This window comes from Oncorhynchus tshawytscha, linkage group LG33, assembly GCF_018296145.1.
Source record: "Oncorhynchus tshawytscha isolate Ot180627B linkage group LG33, Otsh_v2.0, whole genome shotgun sequence".
NCBI classification, from domain to species: domain Eukaryota; kingdom Metazoa; phylum Chordata; class Actinopteri; order Salmoniformes; family Salmonidae; genus Oncorhynchus; species Oncorhynchus tshawytscha.
In genome coordinates, this window is record NC_056461.1 from 12,599,042 (window position 1) to 12,626,281 (window position 27,240).

A 27,240-nucleotide genomic window follows, 5' to 3' on the forward strand; every position below is an offset into this window, starting at 1 on the left:
CTACTATGGCTGACCCTGTAAAACAACACATGATGTATGTGACAGTAAAACCGTCTCTTTAGTCCACTGGGCCCCTTTAAGGTCAGGCAGGCCACGCCATAGTAATCTTCCATTACTATAATAAGCCCGTCTGTGTTGAAGTAATTGACACAAATGAGTTATGCTTCAACCCTGGGATACATATTATTCTTCCATAAAGACCTACATGTATATTTCTCATCACAGAGACCACGGGCGACCCCCTCGTTCAAAGGGAAATATGGACATCATTGGGCCAAAGGAGGGCACGCAGTGGGTGATATCACGTGCCACGCATTCCAAGGTTGGAATCATGTTGGCACTTGCATAATAAAATGGGCACACAGGTTTGACCTGAACCCGATAGTGAAATAACTGAATTTATTGCCATCCTCGATGCAGCGCATGCACACTAAAAGGACTTGGTGATACTGAAATGCCATTGATAATTCATTTCCCGATGTCAGTCGTGCAGAGCGGGTATTTGGTTCTGTTGGTAATAGGGTCATAGATAAAACATCCACATCAAATGTAAAAAACGATATTGATCAAATAACATGGAAAACATGTTATCATCCAGATGTGTGGGTCTTACCAGTATTGCCTTAGACCTACTCTCACTACTTACCACTAGCCTCAATGCAACTGTAACTTAAGCCTCTGAAAACGAAAATGGCGACAGTCACCTAAATACAGTGGCGTGTATTCATGGATGCCAAGGGAAGCAAAACAATGGACCAAAAAAATAATAAGTAAATAAAAAAGAAATGCATATTTCGTCTCTCTGTGTTTCATAATTTTCCTTCAGTTCGCAAGAGGCTGAACGTATCTCACACGAGAAAGTATCCGAGTGAGCGAAACAGCGCCCCTATGTCTCTCTACGTGTAGGCCATCTATCTGATGCGGTCTGGTCCAAACGGGTATGATGTTGTTGCCATCCGTACTGTAGCATGGAATGCAAAGGAAGCCAGCGAGCATTTGGCCTCCCTTTATAAAAAAAAAATGTTTAATACATTTGCCAATCAGCCTTGAGCTAAACTGAGCGAGCCCAACTGTGAATGGTCCTGGCACACCAAAACAAGTGTCATGGGAAGCCAGCTTGGATTTTGGCATCAGTCCTGTCAAATCCCATTGAGAGCTACATCATTGACAGAAACAACTTGAATTGTTGCATCTCGTTGTGTTGCTGTCCTCTGGTGGCTAGCTAGCTAGCTAAAAATGTCCCCGGATGGAGATAGGGATGTGGGTTTGTGGTTTTACTTAATTCTCTGTACTGGCCAATGATAATAATGGCGATTCTGATCCAACCATTAATTCATACATTGTGCCTCTGGCCTGAAAGGATGGAAGTTCAATATGTAGCTAGACGCAGAAGGCTAATGTTAACTATCTAACATTGCCCATGAATGGAAGTTAGGCTAGTGAACAAGAAGTTTTGCCAGATAGTCTAGGACAACCAAAAATAAAAGTGCGCACTGTATGACAGAGTGATAGACCATTTCATCAACATGAAAGAGAGGAGGATGGCATTGTCATTTCTTTACAAGTAGGGTGAGTCAACATGTTTTTCTACTTGATGAATGCTCACACACGCACACACACACACACACACACACACACACACACACACACACACACACACACACACACACACACACACACACACACACACAAGTCAGCACCATGGACAGCCACATCATATTTACAATACATTGCTTGGACTAAATCGTTTTTGGTATCTTTTAGTTGTCACTGTATTAGACTAAGAAGAGGTGTTTTGTTAACGTTGAAATGGTTGAAATGGTGCTGGAATTAGTGGAGGCAGCTCCTGTTGTCTTTGCGACTTGCAGTAACTCTCTGTGGTTCTAAATCAATAGTTAAAGTCGTAGGAAAATGTCGGAAACATTAACATGCTTGACCATGCTGTAGGTCATGTAACTGTCTGTTACATGCAATGTGCTTTGTGGACTTCAACGGACAGAGGTTGCTCTCCGGTTTTGTGATGAAACAAAGGTGTGGTTGAATTTATTCTTCCACTGTGTCTTATTGTCTCTGCCTTTAGGCCTATGAAGTAACAGGTTATAGAGCAAACAACGCAATTATCACAAGACATAGGTTGTAAAAATAAAATAAAAATGTGTGTGGGGGGGCTTGCCTAACCCAGTGATTTTACCCACGCAACACTATTGCCAAAATGCTCCCCACACCACGCTGGACTGAGGCTCTCTCGCACCCCCTTTGCCAAGCTTACTTAGCTCGCCAACCAGGATGGCTGTGCCCCTCCGGTTCTACAAAACGGTACGTCTAATGAATTATCTGGCATGCGTTCTCTTGATACCAGCCAATTTCAACATAACACCCGATTGTACATTGTCACGTTTTGAAAATATATGAGAGAGAGAGAGCGAGAAAGAGAGAGAGTGAGAGAGAGAGAGAGGGGGGAAATTATTGAGTAGCCCTGGCTGTGCAGATAATGTGCTAAGTGGAATCCAAATGGACCTTGGAGAGCACAACAAATGTATTTGGCTACTGCAAAAGCCACAGAGGGACAGTGGGATAGGCAAGCCTCTAACTCCCTGTTTAATAGGTTACCTTTCTCACAGCCCAAAACTGATACAAACCTAAACCTAAGAAGAAAAGACTATAACTCCACAGTAATGTAAAGCACCTTTAGTTGACTTTAACCGTAGTTGTAACATGATTTTTAGAGAGCAGTTTTATTCCAGTAATGTTAATTGTCAGAGGGGAATAGAAAAAGGGGGATATAAATTGATAGCAACTGAAAATGAATCAAAACCACTGAACTGTCATAATCTAGCCTACAGATAAATGCAACATTAGAATTTTTTGGTTGAAGCTCAAACAAAAATACAGATGAACTCTTTGTAAACCATGTGACCCACCCACTACCCCCCGTGCTACCGTACTTGTGAATAGACTCAGTAATGATATGATCTATGTCTGAGGTGAGATGACCATGTTCTAGTGACATTAACCACGTTTGAACCCTTTACTACTGACATACAACAATCCAGCCCAGTGTTTTGCATTAGCATTACGGTGATTTAGTGGTGCTTTAGTGGTTAAGAGGATCGCTGTTCTGTCTGATTATGATGCTGGGAAGCTGTGAAGTGCTGTCTGTCGTCACCATGGTTACTGGCATGAAGCTATTTTGGACCCATGGGCTGTGTCTTTTGAGCTGTCTATGCCATAGAAATAGAATGAATAGAACAGACTTGGAAGCTCTGGTAAATTTATGGGTACACTTGCAATGGCTGCCTGGGATTGTGATGCAATCATTTCCATGGTAATGTAGAATTCAAATGATATTAACTGATGTGGTTCATGGAATGGAATGTATTTCTGTAATGTCAGTTGACTGGATTTAACAAAGCACGGTACAGATTGATAAGTACACTTCCTGCTTTGTTCTTATGGCCGCCAGTCCACCCATTATGCCGTCATTGACTTGAATGGGGACACCCATTCTATTCATTCTATTTCTATGGTCCATACACTGTACATGCTGGATGGGTTCGTAAATTCACTCTGGCTATCTACTCCAATTTCAGAGCACTCTCATCTGAGTGTGCCAGAGCGCAGAATAACTGATGAATTTACGAACGCTCAACACCCGTTGAATATGACCGGTGTCGGTAAACGTTGGCTCTGGCACTCCAGATTGAATTACAAATGCACCCACTGTATGTACATCTCCGCAAGCTGTAGCGGGTGGTGATGATGTCATCCCTCTGCACGTGTCACATATTCAGAACAGAAATGGTACTTTTCACTCCTCAACCCAGATTTCTCTCTCTCTCTCTCACACACACACATCACTCCTGATTCAAACCTCTACAGTAGTTGGTTACTCTTCACATAAGCATCCATCACTGGCCCTGTCACAGCACACAAAGGTATGGCTGTATCCCTAATCAGCAAAGGTGCAGTTAAAATGGGCATGTCATAAAATAGACCCAACTTAAATCAGAGACACAAACAGCCCCGAGGGGAAACCTGAAATCAATGGTTCAGCCTGTGTGTGTACTGTGCTGTGTTCTTTTTGGGGGAGCGGTGGAGAAAGGGGCAAAGTAGCAACTGTATCTGCATGAGCTGCAGCAGTTGTATGTACAGCTGAAGTCGGAAGTTTACATACACCTTAGCCAAATACATTTAAACTCAGTTTTTCACAATTCCTGACATTTACAGTAATCCAAATAAAAATTCCATGTCTTAGGTCAGTTAGGATCATCACTTTATTTTAAGAATGTGAGATGTCAGAATAATAGTAGAGAGAGTTATTTATTTCAGCTTTTATTTCTTTCATCACATTCCCAGTGGGTCAGACATTTACATTCAGTCAATTAGTATTTGGTTGCATTGCCTTCAAATTGTTTAACTTGGGTCAAACACTTCAGGTAGCCTTCCACAAGCTTCCAACAATAAGTTGGGTGAATTTTGGCCCATTCCTCCTGACAGAGCTGGTGTAACTGAGTCAGGTTTGTAGACCTCCCTGCTCGCACATGATTTTTCAGTTCTGCCCAGACATTTTGTATAGGATTGAGGTCAGGGCTTTGTGATGGCCACTCCAATACCTTGACTTTGTTGCCCTTAAGCCATTTTGTCACAACTTTGGAAGTATGTTCGAGGTCATTGTCCATTTGGAAGATCCATTTGCGATCAAGCTTTAACTAGACTGATGTCTTGAGATGATGCTTCAATATATCCACATAATTTTCCAACCTCATGAGGCCATCTATTTTGTGAAGTGCAACAGTCCATCCTGCAGCAAAGCACCCCCACAACATGATGCTGCCACCCCCATGCTTCATGGTTGGGATGGTGTTTTTTGGGTCGCAAGCCTCCCCCTTTTTCCTCCAAACATAACAATGGTCATTATGGCTAAACAGTTCTATTTTTGTTTCATCAGACCAGAGGACTTTTCTCCAAAAAGTAAGATCTTTGTCCCCATGTGCAGTTGCAACCCCTAGTCTGTATGTTTTGTGGCGGTTTTGGAGCAGTGGCTTCCTACTTGCTGAGTGGACTTTCTGTAACGGTTTTCTTGACTTGAAGGAGAGGCGGACCAAAGCACAGCGTGGTTATTTTGAGTCATGTTTAATAAAGCACTTCACATGAACAAACTAACAAAAACAAGAAACGTGAAAACCCAAAACTGTCCTATCTGGTGCAAACACAGAGACAGGAACAATCACCCACAAACACACGGTGAAACCCAGTCTACCTAAGTATGATTCTCAATCAGAGACAACTAATGACACCTGCCTCTGATTGAGAACCATACTAGGCCGAAACATAGAAATACCCAAATCATAGAAAAACAAACAGACTGCCCACCCAACTCACGCCCTGACCATACTAAATAATGACAAAACAAAGGAAATAAAGGTCAGAACATGACGGTACCCCCCGTGCCCAAAAGTGCGGACTCTGGCCGCAAAACCTTAACCTATAGGGGAGGGTCTGGGTGGGCGTCTGTCCGCGGTGGCGGATTTGGTGCGGGATGCGGACCCGACTTCACCATCGTCTTAGTCCGCCTTATTGTCCGCCTCCGTGGCTTTCTAACCATGGCAACCCTTCTCAATGACCCCACTGGACAGAGGGGCAGGGGCTCTGGGCTGAGGGGCAGGGGCTCTGGGCTGAGGGGCTCTGGCGGCCCCTGGCTGACTGGCGGCACTGGCGGCCCCTGGCTGACTGGTGGCAATGGCGGCCCCTGGCTGACTGGCGGCACTGGCGGCCCCTGGCAGACTGGCGGCACTGGTGGCCCCTGGCAGTCTAGCGGCACTGGCGGCTCCTGGCAGACTGGCGGCACTGGCGGCTCCGGGCAGACTGGCGGTACTGGCGGTGCTGGGCAGACTGGCGGCACTGGCGGCGCTGGGCAGACTGGCGGCACTGGCGGCGCTGGGCAGACTGGCGGCACTGGCAGCGCTGGGCAGACGGGTGGCTCAGGCGGCGCTGGGCAGACGGGTGGCTCAGGCGGCGCTGGGCAGACGGGTGGCTCAGATGGCGCTGTGCAGACGGGAAGCTCCGGCAACGCTGGAGAGGAAAGCTCTGGCAGCGCTGGACTAAGGAGCTCTGGCGCCTCTGGAATGAGGGGCTCTGGCGCCTCTGGAATGAGGGGCGGGAGCTCTGGCAGCGCCGAACAGGCGGGAGACTCCGGCTGCGCTGGAGAGGAGGAAGGCTCTAGCAGCGCAGGACAGGCGGGAGACTCCGGCAGCGCTGGAGAGGAGGAAGGCTCCGGCAGCGCTGGACAGGTGGGAGCACCTGTAAGGATGAGAAGGAGAGACAGCCTGGTGCGGGGGGCTGCCACCGGAGGGCTGGTGCGTGGAGGTGGTACCGGATAGACCGGACCGTGCAGGCGCACTGGAGCTCTTGGGCACCGAGCCTGCCCAACCTTACCCGGTTGAATGGTCCCGGTCGCCCTGCCCGTGCGGCGAGGTGGAATAGCACGCACTGGGCTATGCAGGCGAACCCGGGGACACCGTGCGCAAGGCTGGTGCCATGTAAGCCGGCCCAAGGAGACGCACTGGAGACCAGATGCGTAGAGCTGGCTTCATGGCACTTGGCTCGATGCCCACTCTAGCCCGGCCGATACGCGGAGCTGGAATGTACCGCACCAGGCTATGCACCCGCACTGGGGACACCGTGCGCTTCACAGCATAACACGGTGCCTGCCCGGTCTCTCTCACCCCCCGGTAAGCACAGGAAGTTGGCGCAGGTCTCCTACCTGGCTTCGCCATACTTCCTGTGTGCCACCCCCAAGACATTTTTTGGGGCTGCCTCTCAGGCTTCCTTGCCAGCCGTGTTCCCTCATATCGTCGGCTCCTCTCTCCGGCTGCCTCTGCTCTCCTAGCTGCATCCACCTGTTCCAATGGAAGGGGATCCTTTCCCGCCAGGATCTCCTCCCATGTGTAGCAACCCTTGCCGTCCAATACATCGTCCCATGTCCATTCCTCTTTGCGCCGCTGTTGCCCGTTACCACGCCGCTTGGTCCTGTTGTGGTGGGTGATTCTGTAACGGTTTTCTTGACTTGAAGGAGAGGCGGACCAAAGCGCAGCGTGGTTATTTTGATTCATGTTTAATAAAGCACTTCACATGAACAAACTAACAAAAACAAGAAACGTGAAAACCCAAAACAGTCCTATCTGGTGCAAACACAGAGACAGGGACAATCACCCACAAACACACAGTGAAATCCAGTCTACCTAAGTATGATTCTCAATCGGAGACAACTAATGACACCTGCCTCTGATTGAGAACCATACTAGGCCGAAACATAGAAATACCCAAATCATAGAAAAACAAACATAGACTGCCCACCCCAACTCACGCCCTGACCATACTAAATAATGACAAAACAAAGGAAATAAAGGTCAGAACGTGACACTTCCAGGTTATGTCGATATAGGACTCATTTTACCATGGATATAGATACTTTTGTACCTGTTTCCTCCAGCATCTTCACAAGGTTCTTTGCTGTTGTTCTGGGATTGATTTGCACTTATTGCACCAAAGTACGTTCATCTCTAGGAGACAGAACATGTCTCCTTCCTGAGTGGTATGATGGTTGCATGGTTCCATGGTGTTTATACTTGCATATTATTGTTTGTACAGATGAACGTGGTACCTTCAGGCGTTTGGAAATTGCTCCCAAGGATGAACCAGACTTGTGGATGTCTACAATTGTTTTTCTCAGGTCTTGGCTGATTTCGTTTGACTTTCCCATGATGTCAAGCAAAGAGGCACTGAGTTTGAAGGTAGGCCTTGAAATACATCCACAGGTACACCTTCAATTGACTCAAAGGATGTCAATTAGCCTATCAGAAGCTTCTAAAGTCATGACATTGTTTTCTGGAATTTTCCAAGGTGTTTAAAGGCACAGTCAATTTAGTGTATGTAAACTTCTGACCCACTGGAATTGTGATACAGTGCATTTTAAGTGAAATAATCTGTCTGTTAACAATTGTTGAAAAAATGACTTGTGTCATCCACAAAGTAGATGTCCTAACCCACTTGCCAAAACTATAGTTTGTTAACATGAAATTTGTGGAGTTTTAAATACTTCAATCTAATTAGGTGTATGTAAACTTCCGACTTCAACTGAATTTACTTAGTGTACGTATGTAGTTGTCCATGTGTGGCCACTGTGGGTATTAATCAATAGCATGTACTCTAAGATTGATGGCCATCTCTGGGGAGCCTTAAAGTGTGTGTGTGGGGGACACACAAAAGCAGTGTGTCTGTGCCTGCGTGTGTGTGTGTTTGCTGAAGGTGGGCTAAGGAGAGAAAGGAAAAAGTGAATAACAAATGGCCAAACTGTCTGTGTGGCCTTGAGACTGATTGATGATGCTGTAAAGGGGTCAAAGGGTCCCCACATGTCAATTCTCCCCTTCTGTGTGACTCATGGGTGTCCATACAGGTGCCTGTGAAACAAGTCCTTAGATTCCCTATAGTATGAGGGAGTCAAGCGAATAGATCAGCCATAGGAAATATTCATCTAAAGGATGGTAGAGAAAAAAACAGAAAAGGAAACAGACCACAATAGAAATAAGTCATTGACTTTGTTTTGTTATCCCTGTTGGTATGTACTGTGCATAAAAAACAACCAATCAATCAAAGACAAGGTATAGTTGATGACCATTTATGATAACAATAATGGACTAGTGATTCTGGTGGTACAGTGGTAAATGTGTAGCCTAGTATCTACTATGTGTATTATTAGTGATATTATTATCCAGGCAGGGCCAAGGTAGTTGATACCAAAACATCTTATCTCTTATGTCCTCAGTGGTGCAGACATCCTTTCTACAGTACACATTCAATTCCACTCTGTTTAAAAAAACATTCCCACTGTATTAAAAAAACAAACAAACACTAATAATCCAGCACAGCAAAGCAAAACAAATATAAAGAATCTGTCTGTATCAAGCATTGTGAGATCGATGACAAGTTGTAATTTGGACGTATTGCAGAGCTAGCCTGGTTCCAGATCGGCTTGTACTGCCTTGCCAGCATGTCATGACAATGTCCATACACGAGCTGACAAGACAGCGCCAACAGATCTGGGACCAGGCTATTGCAGAGCCATTCCTGACTATGTATGAGGTTATGAGCGGATGAGAAAGCCTTGTAGCGGCGCAGCTCTTCCCGGATTACACCTCAGACTCTGGGTCAAATGAATCACATGACAGACACTTCTCGTGGTGACTCCATTCCCGTAATAACGCTATTACTCACCGCTGACATGGGCCGCTCTCAGAGGGAACACATTGGCAACCCGCTTCCATCTGCTCCTGTCTGTCATGTCGATCACTTACGTCTGGCCCTATAAGTTGACAACACCAACGGTAGCGGGTTCTGTCGGTGACGCCTTTTCCACCCTGAAGCAAAGGAAATGTAAAGGGCGAGGCCAGTAGAACGCTATAGGGAACTGGTTTAGGTACAGTACAGTAATTTTCTCTTGAACTCAATTAAAAGGACATAACATCCCTTTTCACATATTAGAAATGCTCCTGTGGAAATTAGGCCATAGGGCCATGGGTCAAGGGTCAAGATCTCCACTGCTGTACTGAAACAGACCCCCCCCCCCTTTCCCCCTGTTCCGCGTTCACTGATAGGACATAATGGTGCATAAAGTTCACTCTTGGGTTTATTAAGATCCAGTTAAGCCCTGTAATTGTGGCCACATTAAGTGTGATAGAGTGATCATAAAGGAAATGACATGTTTGGCAGAGGACAGTGGGCTCATTTGGATGGAAGGGGAGGATTGTGGATGTTAAGCACTCCCTGGTCACAGGCTTCAGTCTGCTGAACAGTACCGGCCTGGGGAATCTGGCTGTTATGATGATGGGCAGTTGCTTCGTGTGCTTCGTGGAGATAGGGTTCAATTATTGCAGTGCCCTGGCCTGGTCCAGCCTGGCTTTGCAACTGATCATTTGATTGGGGAAGTGTTAAGATAGACGACCCGGCAGCCTAATTAGTTGGTTCTGGAGTAGCACCAGTTGAATCTGAAAAAGGATGAAAATAGCTGACAAAAATACGTAATTTGAAAACATAAACATATTTACCTATATAGCAATACCTCTACTTGAGTAGGGCTACAAAAGGCAAAACGCTTATTGAGTGTCAATAGAATAAACTCATATTAACCTTTACCTAAAGCCGTGAATTTACCACCACCGCACGTTTAGCCAGGAGTTCATAGTAGTGATGGGAAGTTCGGCACTTTTTCCTGACTAATATATTGACTCATTTTATTCATTTGACTCAGTAATGCCCAGAGAATATAGTAGGGACATATTTTTTATTCAACATTCGACTATAAAATTCACACATCATATAACGAAAACTTGGAGCAACTAACAAGTAACATAAACACAACTGGAATGTCTAAATTGCAAGGCTTGTATTGAGTAATGGCAATGATTGTATAGAGGTGCATATCACAGAGCTATGGGACTTCTATTCGGTTAGCGTTTCCATGTTGTGATGTGCCTCTTCAATTCGAGAGTTGCGCTTTTTACTATGAGGAGCAAATCATGTAGAATACCATACTATGAGTCATAATACCCATAAAAGCTAGCAGTTAAACAGGGAAATGGTTCCAATCGCTTTTCCAACATTCATTTTCCCCATAAAAGATTTGAGAAACATTTAAAATAAGGGCTGTGTTCTGTGTAGGCTTACCCTGGTGTGGTATTTTGATAACCGTGTAAATCTCTCTAGGACAAGGTGACCTTTAGCAATATATTCACCTGTATTTAACCCCTCCAAAATAAAAAGCTAATTAGCTGCTAATGTGGCTATCATAAAGAACTACAGATGCCATGATGACCTGGACAAGACTGCCGAATCGAGGCAAAGCTAAGAATCTCTGGATTATCTACGTATCTAATGTTAGCTACACCTCCACTGTGGGGCTCTATACGGTCACAGAGGAAGGAGAAGCAGTGTCTGTCAATCATAAGCTCTGTCCCTACACCTCAATCCACAAAATGTTCACTTGTTTGTATTGACTTTTATTAAGGTACCCAATGAGGGAACAGTATCTGGCTTTGTCCAAAGACCGCAGTTACCAAGTTCAACATGTAATATTTGGTGGCATTGTCAGCAAGCAGTAATTGTAACCATAACATAACTTTCTACTGCACCAACAACAGGCAGCTAGCTATTCCTGTGGCTGCAAACCGCTGTTGTCGATCCAGAAGACATCCCTCTCTGTTTTAATTTGAATTTTAATGGGGCTGCAACAGGGATACACTGGGCAGTGGACCAAACCAATAGTCTGCAACTGCATTTCCAATGTCAGCTTTGCTAGAGCAGGATAAGATACGTCAATATTGACTTGAAAAATAATATAGCATCATATAAAGCAATATAGCTGTTACGGTTCTCTTGTGGTGAAGGATAGTCGGACCAAAATGCAGCGTGTAGATTGCGATCCATGTTTAATGACAAACACACTAAACACAAACACTACAAAACAATAAACGTAACGAAAACCGAAACAGCCTATACTTGTGTAAACTAACACAGAACAAGGACATCAGGACACTAAGGACAATCACCCACGCCAAACTCAAAGAATATGGCTGCCTAAATATGGTTCCCAATCAGAGACAACGATAAACACCTGCCACGATAAACAATTGCAATTAATTGCAATTCATCTGATCACTCTTCATAACATTCTGAAGTATATGCAAATTGCCATGATACAAACTGAGGCAGCAGACTTTGTGAACATAAAAATTTGTTTCCATCTCAAAACTTTTGGCCACGACTGTTCAATAGGGGTGAATGTCATAATCAACGTGCTATACTCAACGTGCTAAACCTCTTAAAGGTCAGATTCTTCCCCTTCCTTCATCACACTGGCATTATGATGTCCAGTCCCATGTGCGCGCCAATGTACCTCGTGTCCGAGTCATACCAAAGACTGTAAAAATGTGAACCGGTGTGTCTCTGCATGGCACTCTGCATTAAGAAGATAAATTGGTGTTAAGGCCCTGTGACAAACAAGCATCCTGTCCAGGGGGTGTACTTGTACATCAAGCTGCCTCACGCTACAGAAACAGGAGCTCTATGAGTCATCCCGGGCTCTTTCTATGGATGAGTCTCAAAATATATGACCTTGTCTATGGGATGGGTAACAAGGCTGAGGTGTGTTTGGGTGTGTGGTAGAGGCCTGAGGCATGGGAATTAGGGCTGGGGAATTGCGTATTATGGATCCTCTGTAGCTGCTGTCAACACACTAAGTGTGTGCCCTCAGGCCCATACTCCACTACCACATATCTACAACACAAAATCCATGTGTACGTGTGTGTGTAAAGTGTGTATGTTTTCATGCGTGTTGTTATGCATGTGTCTATCCCTATGTTTGTGTTGCTTCACAGCCCCCGCTGTTCCATAAGGTGTATTTTTAATGCTCCACATCAGTTACCAGTTACCTGAAATCCAAAGGAGAGGTACTGAGCAGAATATAGATTTTCTTTTTGACGGACAGCAAAAAAGCTACAAATAGAATAGTTCTATAGGTTAATTAAATTCCAGATGTAAAACAGAAGCTGTAATTTCCAGTATAGAGGTATATCAAATCAGGAAGTATATCAAAGGATTCACCTGATGTGGAATAGAGTTCCATGTAGTCACGTCTCTATTTAGTACTCTGCACCTCCCGTAGTCTACTCTGGACTTGGGGACTGTGAAGAGACCTCTGGTGGTATGCCTTGTGGGGTATGCACGGGTGTCTGAGCTCTGTGCTAGTCGTTTAAACAGACAGCTCGGTGCTTTCAACATGTCAATACATCTCACGAATACAAGTAGCGATGAAGTCAATCTCTCCTCTACTTTGAGCCAGGAGAGATTGACATGCAAATGATTCATGTTTGCTCTCTGTAGTAGCTGACGTGCATAGTGTTGAGTCCTCAGCATACATAGATACACTGTTTTTACTCAAAGCCAGTGGCATGTCATTAGTAAACATTTAAAAAAGTAAGGGGCCTAGACAGCTACGCTGGGGAATTCCTGATTCTACCTGGATTATGTTGGAGAGGCTTCCATTAAAGAACACTCTCTGTGTTCTGTTAGACAGGTAAGTCTTACTGGTGGAGGAGTCTGCATAGGGGTGAATGACTGTACTGTTAGTCTATTCACATACCTTTTCATGGATTTAAATGTGTTAATATTGGAAAGGGAATCTGTGATATTCTCTGATAATTCTATGATTAAAAGCAGTGTGAGCTGGGAAGAAATACATTTTTATTTGTGGTGAAAAATGTCAAATAAAAAAACAAAGAAGAAAAATAAGCTGCGTTGGGTAGAACAGCGAAGAAGCTGTAAATAAACCGACTTCCGCCCCGTAGTTGAATCTGTGCCAGAGATGTTCTATGTGGCTTTGTCTGTGACCAAGATATGATACATCTATTGATGGATAAATTAATCTCTGCTTCTGCTGGGACACTTCTCAGCTATGTAGCAATGATGATTAAAAAAAAAACTCTTTATATTTAACAAAGCCAAATACTGTTTCTTTCTTTCTTTCTTTATCGACTGTGTCATTGACTGACAGATTGCTACAGCATAACGTGGTTATCTGAAACGTAAAATATATCTATGCAGGCATAGTAAGATCTGGCATGCGTCTTCAACACCTGGGCAGAAGAACGTGCCCAAAAAGCTCAACTCTCGAACAGAGTGGTGAGAACATGGAGGAGCTTCACGGACCCTTCTTGTCCGGAAGTCATTTAACCCATTCACTGTAGTCGTTATAGCTCAGTAGAGTTGCCATTTCCTCGAATTTGCTTGTGTCAATTAACTCGTGACGTTCATGGATTACTCCTTATATTAAGAATGTCCAATTCAATCAAAAAATACAATAGTCAGTTGAAAAAAAAGGTTTTGGGTACAAGACTGTGTAAGTAACTGGCTGTGTTGGGAAAAATCACTTCACATCCATTCGAGCCAAGCACGGACAGGCTGCCCATTGTCACTGTTCCACACCAGTCAGAAACTTCCAGCTAACCATACAGCAATGATGCTGATGGATCTCTGAACTGAACTTGGATCTGTGTTAATTAGCAAGGATATCCTTTTGCAGATAGCTGTTTGGACATCTCCACTTATTAGAAATTGCGCTCAAATCAAAACTTTGTTTGTACATATTGAACATCTTTTTAAAATTATTCTATGTAGTGTAATTACTCAGATTTTATTTTGTTACAGTTTTTTTTTAGGCTGTTCCATTTTTTGTTGTTGCTATTTTCGATTGCTTTCTTCTATTTGAGTTCTTTGACCAATTAGCTTCTTAGCTAGCTAGCTATCCCGTGTTTTGGCAGTCTTGCTAAGTTTTCAATTTAGAAAACGAGTTGGAGAAATGGGCAAGTGTTTTGTAACAGACTACAACCGTCGCTCTTTAGTGCACAACTATGAGAGAGCGATGGATCGGAATGGTAAGTCAGCTACCCCATTCCCCATAGCGGTACCTAGCAAGCTAATGATCGTCATGTGTTCCACTTTCTCATCATAGCTAGCTACATTGCTACAACATGAATCAAGTAGATGATGATACGCGTGTGTGTGTTGCTTTCATCTTGTATGCAGCTAGCCACCTATATTCCTTGACATGTAAACAACACAGTAGGCATGTGTAGCTATCAGACATTCTTCCTAACATTACAAGTAATGTGAAAGTATGTCACCATGTATTTTCATTGTATTTCAGTTGGACTGACAGGAGGCAGAGTAACTGCATTATAACTAATGTGAAAGTATGTCACTAAGTATTTTCATTGTATTTCAGATGGGCTGACAAGAGGCCTAATATTAGGGACTCAAGGATTTGCAGCTGCCATTTTCCATCTGGCAAAGCAACAGGACCTGTATGGTTCAACCGTAAAACGGATAAGCCGGACACAGCAGCACCAGCAGTGCATCTGGAAGCAAGTGTTGGCACAGCAGAGGCTGGAGAGCTGGCAAATACTTACACGAACTCTGACACCCACAACCCACCAATGCCATCCACTGATGCAGGTTTGTTGCCATCCATTGTTCAGGGTATCATTCTGGAAGAAAATCAAATGGAGTTGAAGGTCTTAAAGGATAAGCAGGGGTATTTTCAGGGGTATTTCCAGGGGTATTTCCGGGAGAGGTACTCTGCTTCTCCATTGTCAGATGACGTAATTAGGATGGAGACTGGACAACCTGACAAGAACATCCCCCTAACTGTTGTCGGTTATATTCAGAGTTTTGAAGATTCCAATGGATGGGGGCCGCAGGGGCTGTCTCTTGAGGACCACGTTTTTTTGCCCTCATGAAGTTTAGAACTACGTTAATTTGCACTTGTCCAGTCTTGTCCATTGTAGCACTAACACCACTAGTAATGTGACCATCACTCTTATTCATGTGCTCCATAAATTGTTTTTTGAAACATCATGATGACAGTTCCAAGCAAAGAGAGGAATGCAACATGTATCCCTGCTTCTTTTGAAGTGTTTAAAAATTGTAGAATGGTCATTGGCTGTACCGACATAGAAATTGCCACGCCAAGTCAAATGGAACAGCAGAAACACATACTCATCCTACAGAGGGAGACACTCATTCAATCTCTTATTGGGGGTCACTCCAAATACAGTGATAGCATACAGTAGCAATTTGTTTCCTCCGTGTCCGATATGGCTATCACGCAGGAGAGTGGAGTGTTGGATCATTTTAAGTCTGGAGATGTAATCTTGGCTGACAAAGACTTTCTCATTCAAGGAATATTGTCCGAGGGAGTTTCGGTGAACATACCTCCCTTCCTATGCCATGGAAAGTTCACAGACACTGAAGTCAAAATGGCGAAGCAGATTGCAAGGAATCGGATCCATGTCGAAAGGGAAAATGCAAGATTGAAGGATTTCAGAATCCTCAGATTTATCCCAGTTTATCTCAGAGGCCACGCTGATGTGCTGATGTAGGTCTGTTATGAGTTGGTTAATCTGTTGTGCGTTGGTTAATCTGTTGTGCATTGGTTAATCTGTTGTGCATTGCTTAATCTACAGCATCCCCTCATCAAAGAGATTGCAGTTGATAGAAATTAGTAGTGCAGCTTCACCAGTCTGCCCTCTCTGCTGTCATCACCAGCCTGCCCTCTCTGCTGTCATCACCAGCCTGCGCTCTCTGCTGTCATCAACAGCCTGTCCTCTCTGCTGTCATCACCAGCCTGCCCTCTCTGCTGTCATCACCAGCTTGTCTTCTCTGCTGTCATCACCAGCCTGCCCTCTCTGCTGTCATCACCAGCCTGCCCTCTCTGCTGTCATCACCAGCCTGTAGTCTCTTCTGTCATCACCAGCCTGTCCTCTCTGCTGTCATCACCAGCCCGTAATAGCAGCTGTCATCACCAACCTGTCCTCTCTGCTGTCATCACCAACCTGTCCTCTTTTCTGTCATCACCCTGGAAACATTCTGCTGTCTGACTGAACAATGGAAACATTCTGCTGTCTGATTGAACAATGGAAACATTATGCTGTCTGAGTGAACAATGGAAACATTATGCTGTCTGAGTGAACAATGGAAACATTATGCTGTCTGAGTGAACAATGGAAACATTCTGTTGTCTGATTGAACAATGGAAACATTATGCTGTCTGAGTGAACAATGGAAACATTATGCTGTCTGAGTGAACAATGGAAACATTATGCTGTCTGAGTGAACAATGGAAACATTATGCTGTCTGAGTGAACAATGGAAACATTCTGTTGTCTGATTGAACAATGGAAACATTATGCTGTCTGAGTGAACAATGGAAACATTATGCTGTCTGATTGAACAATGGAAACATTATGCTGTCTGAGTGAACAATGGAAACATTATGCTGTCTGAGTGAACAATGGAAACATTATGCTGTCTGACTGAACACTGAAAACACTCTGCTGTCTGACTGAACAATGGAAACACTCTGCTGTCTGACTGAACAATGGAAACACTCTGCTGTCTGAGTGAACAATGGAAACATTCTGCTGTCTGAGTGAACAATGGAAACATTATGCTGTCTGAGTGAACAATGGAAACATTCTGCTGTCTGAGTGAACAATGGAAACATTATGCTGTCTGAGTGAACAATGGAAACATTCTGCTGTCTGAGTGAACAATGGAAACATTATACTGTCAGAGTGAACAATGGAAACATTATACTGTCTGAGTGAACAATGGAAACCCTCTGCTGTCTGAGTGAACAATGGAAACATTATGCTGTCAGAGTGAACAATGGAAACATTATGCTGTCTGAGTGAACAATGGAAACCCTCTGCTGTCTGAGTGAACAATGGAAACATTATACTGTCAGAGTGAACAATGGAAACATTATGCTGTCTGTGTGAACAATGGAAACATTCTGCTGTCTGAGTGAACAATTGAAACCCTCTGCTGTCTGAATGAACAATGGAAACCCTCTGCTGTCTGAATGAACAATGGAAACACTCTGCTGTCTGAGTGAACAATTGAAACCCTCTGCTGTCTGAATGAACAATGGAAACCCTCTGCTGTCTGAGTGAACAATGGAAACATTATGCTGTCTGAGTGAACAATGGAAACATTGAGTGAACTGTCTCTGAGTGAACAATGGAAACATTATACTGTCTGAGTGAACAATGGAAACATTATACTGTCTGAGTGAACAATGTCTGAATGAACAATGGAAACATTATACTCTGCTGTCTGAGTGAACAATGGAAACATTATACTGTCTGAGTGAACAATGGAAACATTATACTGTCTGAGTGAACTGCTGTCTGAGTGAACAATGGAAACATTATGCTGTCTGAGTGAACAATGGAAACATTATGAACTGTCTGAGAACAATGAACAATGGAAACCCTACTGTCTGAGTGAACAATGGAAACATTATGCTGTCTGAGTGAACAATGGAAACCCTCTGCTGTCTGAGTGAACAATGGAAACATTCTACTGTCTGAGTGAACAATGGAAACATTATACTGTCTGAGTGAACAATGGAAACCCTCTGCTGTCTGAGTGAACAATGGAAACATTATACTGTCTGAGTGAACAATGGAAACATTATGCTGTCTGAGTGAACAATGGAAACATTATACTGTCTGCTGTCTGAGTGAACAATGGAAACATTATACTGTCTGAGTGAACAATGGAAACATTATACTGTCTGAGTGAACAATGGAAACCCTCTGCTGTCTGAGTGAACAATGGAAACATTATGCTGTGGAAACATTCTGCTGTCTGAACAATGGAAACATTATACTGTCTGAGTGAACAATGGAAACATTATGCTGTCTGAGTGAACAATGGAAACATTATACTGTCTGAGTGAACAATGGAAACATTCTACTGTCTGAGTGAACAATGGAAACATTATACTGTCTGAGTGAACAATGGAAACATTATACTGTCTGAGTGAACAATTGAAACCCTCTGCTGTCTGAGTGAACAATGGAAACATTATACTGTCTGAGTGAACAATGGAAACATTATGCTGTCTGAGTGAACAATGGAAACATTATACTGTCTGAGTGAACAATGGAAACACTCTGCTGTCTGAGTGAACAATGGAAACATTATACTGTCTGAGTGAACAATGGAAACATTCTGCTGTCTGAGTGAACAATGGAAACATTATGCTGTCTGAGTGAACAATGGAAACATTATACTGTCTGAGTGAACAATGGAAACATTATACTGTCTGAGTGAACAATTGAAACCCTCTGCTGTCTGAATGAACAATGGAAACATTATACTGTCTGAGTGAACAATGGAAACATTATACTGTCTGAGTGAACAATGGAAACATTATGCTGTCTGAGTGAACAATGGAAACATTCTACTGTCTGAGTGAACAATGGAAACATTATACTGTCTGAGTGAACAATGGAAACATTCTACTGTCTGAGTGAACAATGGAAACATTATACTGTCTGAGTGAACAATGGAAACATTATACTGTCTGAGTGAACAATTGAAACCCTCTGCTGTCTGAGTGAACAATGGAAACATTATGCTGTCTGAGTGAAAAATTGAAACCCTCTGCTGTCTGAGTGAACAATGGAAACATTATACTGTCTGAGTGAACAATGGAAACATTATACTGTCTGAATGAACAATTGAAACCGTCTGCTGTCTGAGTGAACAATGGAAACATTATGCTGTCTGAGTGAACAATTGAAACCCTCTGCTGTCTGAGTGAACAATGGAAACATTATGCTGTCTGAATGAACAATGGAAACATTATGCTGTCTGAGTGAACAATGGAAACATTATACTGTCTGAGTGAACAATGGAAACATTCTGCTGCCTGAGTGAACAATGGAAACATTATACTGTCTGAATGAACAATGGAAACATTCTGCTATCTGAGTGAACAATGGAAACATTCTGCTGTCTGAGTGAACAATGGAAACATTCTGTTTCCCAGCTGTGTACACTTATTACTATGAAATGATTAATGGGGCACCAGTCCTTTCTTGGACGAAATGGTATTTTAAGAACGCCTGACTCTTGAGTTAGTTATTTACAATAACTCTATAAGACTGAAATTAGAATAATAGTAATACATTGATCTGGAGGTTTGGATTATTTGAGAATCAATTGGAGTTCTTTCCCAGAATAACAAGACAAACACACATTCTTCATCCAACCAATATTTAATAATGCTAATCAAAATATTTACAATTATAATGAGAGTGATCATAAAAGGTAGGAAATGGAATGAAAGAAAATAAAAATAACTCAAGATATCTGAATATTAAAGATCTGATACTCGGTCTGTGAACAGTCTTTTGTCATTGGCTCTGGTTAGGCCACAGAGAGGTGAATAAAGACAAGATGGAGGTGGATCCTCCTTTGTCCTGATTTCTCCTGGTGGTGGTTTCTTGCTCCTTCCCTCTGAGTTTGGATGGTCCCTCGTGGGTTGCTCCTTTGGGTTGTGTACCTGGTTGCCCTGTCTGCTGGCTCTTCCTTTGAGTTGCAGAGCTCTAAATGGTCTTCTCCTTCTTTCCTTAGACAAGGTTAGCTTAAATGTACCGTTCAGGCTAAGACTAAGTCTCCTTCTGAGCCAGTTTAGTGCATTGGCTCTTCTGTCTCAATTTCTGTACTGGATTACAGGTACTAGTCCCTAAAAAGTACATTTCCTAACTTATCAGTTCACCAGTTCTTGACATTAAAACCAAAGGTCCAGGCCCTGAGGTCGCCTACCAAAGATGAAGGTTCTCCTCCCTACTCGAGAGTGGTCCAGCTTGAGAGGTCCAGCTGGATAAGAGGCTAAGAGCTAAGAGAGTGAGAGGGGAGACAGCAGAGTCCTTTTGTAGTCATGTGAAGTCACATGACCCTTTGTCTTGGAGTGAGAGAGAGAGAGAGAGAGAGAGAGAGAGAGAGAGAGAGAGAGAGAGAGAGAGAGAGAGAGAGAGAGAGAGAGAGCTTGGATGAACTCAGTAGTCCATAACAGTTCAGCATTATAGACGGACAGTAAAAGGATGTTCAACATTATTCAAAATATGAGATTAAAATGACACATCACTACACAGCTAACTGTCTGACTGACAAATGCAAACCCTCTGCTATCCAAGTGACCAATGGAAAAGCCACCTGCCTTTGCTGTCACCACCAGTGAGAACATCATTAAGGTCATTTGGCGCAGTCAACTTTTAGAAGGTTAGCCTAATCACTTAAACCACCGAAATATATCCCCATTCACTGAAAATGTAGTATTTGAAACACAAACATTAATTTCCCAACTGCTTTTTCTACAATCCTACAGGGTCGTTATCATTCTCTATACCTAATATTCCAATGCAGTCAACATTATGCATGCCCACCATGGTATTGGACAGCTGCTGACATTTGAGAACTCATCTGGTTTAGAAATCAAACTCTGGCCATTATTGCAGAGCATATTGTTTACATTTGGCCCAGCTGTTGAATTCACTTGAATTCACAGACAGAGAAGTAGACAGAGAGAAGGAAATAGTCGCTTCCTGAGCAAGCAAGTAGGCGTTTACAATAGCTGGCTAGGTTAGTCAAAATGTAACATTGGCTAGCTTTCAATAAATTGGCTAAGTGGTCAACAGAGTTACCTCTTCATTCGATCAAGACAGTTTGCATTGCATTCTGCATATTTCAAATGTACTCGAAAACAGATATTTATCTCATTTCAGCCTTTTTTTACATGAGCTTCACACGAGCCTGTGTTTACATCTTAGATAGAAGCAGGGTGCCTTCATCACGAGGGGTATTTTCGGGAGTTCTGATTGGTTCCAAGTTTAGCAGCAACAAATGTATCTGATCAGACACAGTGTTGAAATATAATTGTTATGAGAAAATATGTACGAATTGAAGGTGCCAGCAAATGTTACAGTCATCATACGAATGTTTTACTGTTGTATACAAAAAAATCATCTCCTCCTTTGACAGGGATCGATCCACTTAAATTGGGCGCTTTGGCCCATCACCTATGATTAACAAAAACCTATTTTTAACAGTGAACAAAAAAATATGGTGAGAAACAGCGTGTGACGCGTGTCAAAGTCCTCGAACATATCCATGTTTGTCTTCCAAGACTCATCATGAAGATGGGGATGATGACGGCCTGTTTTGTTGTCCAAATATCAAAGAAGCAGGTGTCCCTCTGTGTTGGGTGGAGCTGCCCGTGGACTTGGTGTCAGTAGAGGTGTCCCTCTGTGTTAGGTGGAGCTGCCCGTGGACTTGGTGTCCGTAGAGGTGTCCTTCTCCTAGACAGAAGGTAAGACCCTTCTCCCGAATGCAGAACTCTAGAGTAGATTAGCCAGCGCTACTATTAGCCCCCTGTGCTAACCTCTGTGTGTGAGATGTGATCAGGAAATACTGATACTTGAATGGTGAAAATAAAGTCTGTTGACTTCAGTTAGTTCGTCTCTCTCTCTCTACAACTCACCATGCCAACGGATAACGCATTTAGGCACATGGATATAATTAGTCAGAGCGAGGGAGGAGAAGATGGAGGCAAAGAGAGAGAAACACCATCTGTGGTAAACCATGATGCTGACTTTATTTTAAAGGACCAGTAAGGAGGTGTGGGTTGGAGCTACACATGCCAACTAGTCACATATGCAGATTCAAATCAAACTACCTGCCCAGGGAAAGCAGTTGGCTAAAACCGGCACTTTTAGTGAAACATTGATTATTGTGCACTGTCCCTGTAAAACATTTTTTTTTTAAATGAAGTAGTTTGAGTTAGATAAAAAAAACTTGAACTACTTCTACTAACTACAAACTACTAATTGTATGTAATGATATTTTCGTGTGCAGTAACCAGACAGTGATTTACTGCAGGGGGACAGTTTTACTACCAACCCAAACCCCTATATGAGGTAACACACAGGTTACTGTTGATCCCACATAGAGAACATCTCAGTAGTATTCTGAAATAAACAGAGCACAGTATAGAGACTAATGTTTCCCACACTTTATTATGCCTGTAAAGACATATTGTATTTACCTGTATTGTACATATAATACATAGGAAGAACAGACAGCTTTCATTATACTGTGGATCAATCATCCATATTCCTCAGCATCATTGCTATACGGATTTAAACCCACCAATAGTAAAAATCCCCAGAGACTAAACAGATGCAGCCCACAACATACAATTACACCGTGAATACTAAATGGACGGCTAGAGAGGCCTCTCTCCATCCCAGCACCAATACTGCTACCGCAGCCATCTGCCTAGACCAGATACTTCACTCGCTCTTTCCAGCTAATTTACCGTACCAATCAGCACACACAACTGTTTCCTCTTCCTCTCACTCGCTCTTGGAGTAGTGTATGTATGAGGATGTGTGTGTGTGTGTGTGTGTGTACGTACAGTGGGCTCAGGAAATGGAGAGAGGGATAGAGAGAGTGAATGAGAGTGAGCTTGCAATGTGTGAGAGGCTGCAGCTGGCACAGGGGGGCACCCATTAGCCCCAGTCCAGCCTGCCTGAGTTGACAGAGGGAGGGAGGGAGAGGTGATAGATAGATTGAAGGCCGGAGAGAGAAAGAGGGTGATTGCAAGAGGGGAAAAAAAGACAGAAAGAAATGGTGAACAGAAACGGCGAGGTCAGTTTGATGTGTGAAGTTTTCACACAGGAGTGCAGTGTGGTGGACTATAATGTACTGTGAATAATGCATTGGTCTCAGGTGTGCTGGTTTATAGGAAGTACTTATTTAGCTTGGAGATGGTCATGAAAACACTGGACACACTAACACAGCAGATAATACAATCAGACAGAGGGAGAAAACAGAGTGAGGGAGAGGGAAAGGTACAGGAATAGAAAGAAAGTACAATAAAAGAGAGAGAGAAGAGGCCAGAGAGGAATAGAGTGGATAAAAAGAGAATAAACACACTGAGAGAAGAGCAAAGGAAGTCAGAGTGCAATTGACAGATGGACAGAGAGCAAGTGAGAGAGAGAGAGCGACAGAGAGAGGTTGCTACAATCTTTCCCTCTTCTCTCATTCTGTGGTGGTCACGCTCGGAAGGAGCTCCTCACGACGCAGTGGAATCTCCCGTGACGACCTGGCAGAGTGAGGTGATTGTCTGAGGCCATGTCTCAGGAGGCTCGCAGGGCGAGGCCAAACAAAGAGGATGCTGGAATAGGAACTGACTCCGCCCACCTGCTGCCACCTCCGGCCATGGTCACTGGTGCCATCTGTTCTAGGAGCAAAACACAGACACGCAGAAAGATGCAGACACACACACATTTGGACACACACATTTGTAGCCTTACACACACAAACATTGTTAATATTCTTGAGACAGGTTGAAATATGGATGGTCAGATGTTGATCCATGCTCTAGCTTGTACCTCTGTCTAGGACTGGGGTTCCGCTCGCCATCAGCCAATGAAATTGCAGGGCGCCAAATAAAAATCAACAGAAATCTCATCATTAATCAAATTTCTCAAACATACAAGTATTAGGCACCATTTTAAAGATAAGAATCTCGTTAATCCAGCCACAGTGTCTGATTTCAAAAATGCTTTACAGCGAAAGCTCCACAAATGATTATGTTAGGTCACCACCAACTCACAGAAAAAACCCAGCCATTTTTCCAGCCAAAGAGAGGAGTCACAAAAAGCACAAATAGAGATAAAATTAATGACTAACCTTTGATGATCTTCATCAGATGACACTCATAGGACTTCATGTTACACAATACATGTATGTTTTGTTCGGTAAAGTTCATATTTATATCCCAAAATCTTTTTTTACATTGGCGTGTTATGTTCAGTAGTTGCAAAACATACAGTGATATTGCAGGGGGCCACATGAATTCACAGAAATACTCATTATAAATGTTGATGAAAATTCAAGTGTTATGCATGGAACTTTAGATACACTTCTCCTTAATGCAACCTCTGTGTCAGATTTACCGAAAAAGCATAATCTGAGAACGGCGCTCAGAGCCCAAACCAGCCAAAATAAATATCCGCCAGGTTGCGCAGTCAACATTAGTCATAAATACAATTATAAATATTCACTTACCTTTGATGATCTTCATCAGAATGCACTCCCAGGAATTGCAGTTCCACAATAAATGTTTGTTTTGTTCAATAATGTCCATCATTTATGTCCATTTATGTCCAAATAGCTTCTTTTGTTAGGGTGTTTGGTAAACAAATCCAAAAGTGCGTTCAGGTCCAGTCAGACGAAAAGTTCAAAAAGTTATATTACAGGTCGAAGAAACTTGTCAAACGAAGTATAGAATCAATCTTTAGGATGTTTCTATCATAAATGTTCAATAATGTTCCAACTGGAGAATTCCATTGTCTGTAGCAAAGCAATGGCACAAGAGATACCTCTCATGTGAAATGCGCATGACTGAGAACGAGGCTGCTGGCAGACCCCTTAGTCAAACAGCTCCCATCCGGCCCCCCTCCACATGAGAAGCCTGAAACAACGTTCTAAAGATGGTTGACATCTAGTGGAAGCCGTAGGAAGTGCAACATAACCTATATCCCACTGTGAATTTGATAGGGGCTGAGTTCAAAAACTACAAACCTCAGATTTCCCACTTCCTATTTGATTTTTTTCTCAGGTTTTTGCCTGCCATATGAGTTCTGTTATACTCACATTCATCATTCAAACAGTTTTAGAAATGTCAGTGTTTTCTATCCAAACTAATAATAATATGCATATATTAGCATATGGGACTGAGTAGGAGGCAGTTCACTCTGGGCACGCTATTCATCCAAAAGTGAAAATGCTGCCCCCTATCCCAAATAAGTTATTCTTGAGACAGGTTGAAATATGGAAGGTCAGATTTTGATCCATGCTCTGGCTTGTACCTCAGAAATGAAAAATATATTTTCTTACATGCCTCCAAACCTTGCTGTTTCATTAACACAGACCAAATGCGTTATACTGATAATATAATTCATGTGTGATGATATCCCAGCTAGCACATAATGTTCTGAGAACCACGTGTTTCTTAGAGCTTGTTGAGAGTGTGATTGTCCTATGGTTATTTTGGATACAACCTCCCCACAACTTTCTGGGAATGGTGCAAGATAGTTGCCTGTCTTTGGAACATTCTCAGCACATTTAAGGAACTTGACAAAAAAAACATTATTTTCTTGTTATTTCATTACTTTATCAGAACGTTTCCTAAAAGTTCAAACATGGTTACATTGAATTAAAATGTTGGTAATGTTCTAGGAACGTTTTCCAACTGGTTTGACATTGGGAATGTTTTCAAATAGTTAAAACAACGTTCTTCTGTGGGAATTTCAATACTTCAGCATAATGTTTCCTACAGGTTTCCTCATGGTTCGATTTATATTCATGTTCTTAAATTGTTCCAAGGGTGTTAAGAAACATTGTTCTGTGGGAATTTCAGTACTTCAGCATTACGTTTTCTACAGTTTTCCTCATCGTTCTATTTAAAGTCATGTTCTCAGAACATTAAGAAAATGTTCCATGAAAACCACAAGTAAACATTAGTAACGTTCAAATAACATTCTAAGAATTATATTTTGAAAACATATACATTCCTTTCTCAGCGTCAACAAAAAAACTCTTTCCTCTAGCTTGTTAAGTGTGTGTTCAGGTGTGTTGGCCACGCACACTAATTGGCCACACCTGATTTGAATGATTGCTTGTTTCCTTTGAATGGGGTCTCTTTGAAAAGACTAAAAGAAAAAGATTTGAAGGAGTTTTAAAAAACAAGGCATGCTGGCCCCATCCTTGTGGCACAGTGGACTAATTACATGGAAATAGAACAGAATATCAAAGGTTCAAATCTCACTGAAACTGAGCCACTGAGCAGTCTTTTCAAAGAGACCCCATTCAAAGGAAACAAGCAATCATTCAAATCAGGTGTAAAGTTTTAAAGGAAGTTCTTCAAAAACCTCCAAATAACCTTTACATTTAGTTCGAAACATTCAAAACAGGTAGACAATGTTTTCAGAACGTTATTTAATTACCTTCAAATAACCTATCATTTCTGTTCTCAGAACGTTAATAAAACCTCCCAGGAAAACATTCAGGGAACCATAGTAAAACGTTCTCAGAACCTCAATGCAATCTAAAAATGAACATTCCCAGAACAGGCAACATTTGCACTTCTGTTCTCAGAGCATTTAAAAAACATTTTCTGTTTTACCAGTCAGAGAATGTATGGCTTTATTCCCAGAACCAATGGGATACCAAAAACGTACGTTCCCACAATTTCCAAGCAACTAAATGTGCTAGCTGGGATATTACACATGACACTGTCGGCTTACAAATTCCAGACCACCTTGTGGGTGTGATGTCAGGAGTAATGGATCTGCCAGACTCTAAACCATGTCATGGGACTTCAGAGTTTACGTAATACATTCGTTGATCCATCCTTAATAGCTCTCTAGTCCACCCCCTTTGTCCTTCTTTTCACCTCGTCCGTTACACTCCATCACATCTTCTACCTTCTTTCCAGGGAACCATATTCCACACCTTGCCCTTCCTCCTAGTACCTGTGTCTGTCTGTGTGTGGGGGGTGGGGGTATAATGGTGTATAATGAGTTATTGACTCCCCTGTGGAGATTTAATGAAGTACTCACTACAGGCCTGCCACGGTACCATAGTGTTTGCATGTGGACCCACTCCAATTCGCATATCGCCCCAACAGATCCACAGGTGACACAATATATTTTCCACTTCACACTGCCCTCTCCAACCTGGACAAGAGGAACACCTACCTGT